This window comes from Struthio camelus, chromosome 7, assembly GCF_040807025.1.
Source record: "Struthio camelus isolate bStrCam1 chromosome 7, bStrCam1.hap1, whole genome shotgun sequence".
Lineage (NCBI taxonomy): Eukaryota > Metazoa > Chordata > Aves > Struthioniformes > Struthionidae > Struthio > Struthio camelus.
In genome coordinates, this window is record NC_090948.1 from 3942946 (window position 1) to 3946623 (window position 3678).

General features: G+C 34.0%; 1 long non-coding RNA gene across 1 annotated transcript in view; it reads right to left on the reverse strand.

Annotated features, from left to right (window-relative positions):
- Positions 1-3678, reverse strand: part of LOC104141299 (uncharacterized) — a 46647-nt gene that overhangs the window by 9519 nt on the left and 33450 nt on the right. The gene's annotated exons all lie outside the window — the stretch shown is intronic.

The window sequence follows — 3678 nt, forward strand, 5'->3', positions numbered from 1 at the left end:
ATTTAATTTTGAAAAAGGACAATAGGATGTTATTTGTAGTACAAAATTGACAAATTCATTTTAGTAGCATAGTATTAATCTACTACTAGTAAATGATTTGTTTCCATATTTCACAAAGCAGTGTTCTGGTATTTTACATCTTCCAGTTTACTAACTCGAACAACAGAAACCATACCATGATTTTCAGTTAGGAATATTTCATGTAATATATTATTCAAAGTTGTGATAAGAACTGATATCATTAATATGACAAAACGTTACAGATAACTGCCTTCCTTGGAGAGTTTGCAATGGCTTCCTAGTCTGCCTGAAAAATACCTTCTAAAAGCAACAAAATATGATTAAATGAAGTTTTTGTATCCTTTTGCTTGCCAATGAATTTTAAATTCTTTTTCTCAAAAGCAAAAACAGACCCTGTGTCAGTACTTTGCATTTTCCTGGCTCTTGATGTGTTTGTTAGCTACGTAATCCAAAAACATTTTTCAGATAAATACATAATTCCAGAAAAGTCCCAGAGTCATCTAGAGAGACACCTAAGTCAGCCACTCCATGAGGCAGTAGGACAAATAAGGACAGTAAAGGCTCACGGAAACAAGCTGCAAACCCCAGATATAAGGGACAAACCTAGAGGCAAGGATAAAACAAAAGATAAGAACACAACTGAGCAAAGGAATGCTTAGCTGCTAAAGTTGCTCACAAGGGGGAAGAAAAGGAGACACAGAAGGGAACAAGACAAAATATAAGAGAGAAAAAGAGTATGCAAGAATGGAAAGTAAAGACAAAGAAATAACTCAAAATTTTGTCTAGTTAAATTTAATTCACATCTTTTACTATGTTGCTATGCTTTTGTGTCACGGTTCTGAGAGGGACAGACTGTGATATTAAGCCACAAGCTGATCTAAGAGCAGGATAAAGCAACAACGGCCTAAGAAGGCAGAACAGTCAACAAATACGCATAGCAAAAATCCCCAGTGGAAACACGCTCAAGCTAGAGCACGGGAAATTCTGGTTCGATAGAAGGAAACGATTTTTTTTTTTTTTTTTAAACCATGAGGTGGTCAAACACTGGGATGGGGCCCAGAGATGCTGCAGGATCTTCATGCCTGGAGAGATTCAAAACTCAACTGAACTAGGCCTTGAGCAACCTGCTCTAACTAGATCTGATCCGAGCAGAGGGCTGGACTCTGGAGGTCCCTTTCAACCCGCGGGAGTCCATGGTTCTAGACGTGAACCTTTTTCTCAGAGTGGAAAATCTTCATTATTGGTATAATTTTTAACAAGAAATTAATCTTTCAGCTAGGCAGATTAAATATGCCTTCCTCTTAGTTTCATATAAGAGATCTGACCTTGCACAGCAAATGTGATTATTAGATGACAAAAGTGAATCTGTGAGGGTGAAGGTCACATAGTTGCCTTCGAAATAAATCCTTCATGTATTATTAGGGTTGTTTAGTTGCAAACGTTCAGGCAGTTATACTGCGTGGTGATAACACCTTTATTTACAGAACTTAAGGCTCCACTGAAAGCAGTGAATAAATGATGAGATCACTGGTAAAGACATTCACCAATTAACAAGCAGCAGCTGTTTGTCTTCTTTTTTAGGGTAAAATTGATTAAAATTGCATGCTTCATTTAAACAGAATTTTCTTGCACTTTACCAAAGAGGGAGAGAAACTTCTTTCAAACAGAGTAGTTGCTTTTCTGATTTATTAAACCTCTTTCCAATTGGATACAAATTAGAAACCTATTCTGTTTTATTGTGCACAATCTGCAAACGCTATTTTAAAAATCAGTTAAAGCAAATATTTTGTAAGTTAAGCAAAAATAAACTGTAAAAAAAACCAGTTGGTGTAACAAGGTATACAGGCTTAAACTATACTTCCTTTGTTACTTAGTGCTTGTGTGTGTGTGTATCTATATATATACACACACATATACACATGCACACATATGCATGAATGTTTATATATATCGATAGATAGATAGATATACACACACACACACAAAACACACACACACTACTAGATAGTAGAAAATGATATTTCACTATGAAGACTTTCTGGATGTTAGATCAAGCTTAGGATTGCTATGACCAAGCATGATCTAATCTGCAATGCAACGAAGCTACAGTAAAACTATTTAAAGAGATTTCTGCTTGTGTCATTATGAAATATAAAAGTTGAATATAGTTGGAAACTACACAGGGAATAAAAACTGATGATGAGCTCTCAGTTCTTCTGCATAGCAGGCAAAGGCACAATAAGACATATTGCCTGGAAACTGAAAATAATGAAGTATACATGAGAAAAAAGGTGTACCTTTTAAACTGTATAGGTAATTACTCTCTGGAACAACTTTCCTACCACTGCAGTGGATTCTCCACAGTTATTCTAGTTTAGCCATGAGCAAGAATTTATAAAGAAAATCCTACGGCTTATGTTATGCCAGAGGTTAGATGCTGGCCATAATGATCTGGACAAGCGGTTAGTGTAACTTGTACAGTGATATTTTGCAAGTATAAAATTATTTTAAGCAAACTCAGGTTACTTGAAAAGCCCAAGGTTTGTTACTAGTGCATGAAGAAATAAGTCTCAACCTCAGAAGATCAACTTGCAATCAAATGAACCTGCTCAAGTTTACTTTACTGCACTCTGAAATATTATACTGCTAAATTCTGAAATATTCCATACATCAGTTCTTTAATTGTTATGTATTTTAAACATCAACAGCATCTATAAAGACTTATTTCCATATTTCAGGAAAACTCTCTTTCCTTCACTGTGCAAAAATTCCTTCAATGCCAACTGGGAGTTTTAAGAAAAAAGGCTCATGATAAAATTCTAATTCCCAAAGTCATTTCAAGTATCATTTTAAAATATGCAGAACTAGAACTTCTGAAAATTTGAAAATGAGTTGCCTGATTCCAAGCGTACATTATTCAAGCCTCAGAATGTTTATCAGAAAAAAGCAATTATTTATTATCTGCTTCTCTAATGACTTTTATGTTATTCTCATGATACCTGAACATTTGCCATTTATAGAAGTTACTTTTGCCTTTAACTGTTTAAGAACTCCATTTCTATAGCTGGTCCTTTCACACTTCAACTGCAATTTTTAATAACTTCAGAAATACAACTTATTTAAAGCAAGCAAGTCACTGACGAGAATCTTGGACTCCTGAAAAGAAACGCAACTTATATTCTCAATGAAAATGATTTCTAAGTGAGTTACAGAAGAGTGTGCATGTCAACGTCTTTCATTAACACATATATTTTTGGTATCATAATCATATTCTTCCTAAACACAGAAAACAAAGATACAGCTATGTCAAAAGCATACAGCCTCTTTCCTGCCTGCTTACTTTGAACCACCAATACTTGGCTAAGGTGAAAAGACTAAAAAAAAAAAAAAAGGAGGAAATTGTGTATCATTTTATTTTAAAAATTATTTGAGAGAACACTTCAGAGATTATTATAACTGTAATCTAATCTGCAGATTAATTTTAGTCCATATTAGTTGATCTGAGTATTAAATTAAAATAATATGATGTCCTCTAAGGTCTGCTCAGAAAACACATTATGCTTTTCAACCATTTCCGTTTTTATCAATTTTTTATATCTGTATAAGGAATTCTCAAATTAGTCACTTTACTATAAATTAAAATTCTGTACTACTTAC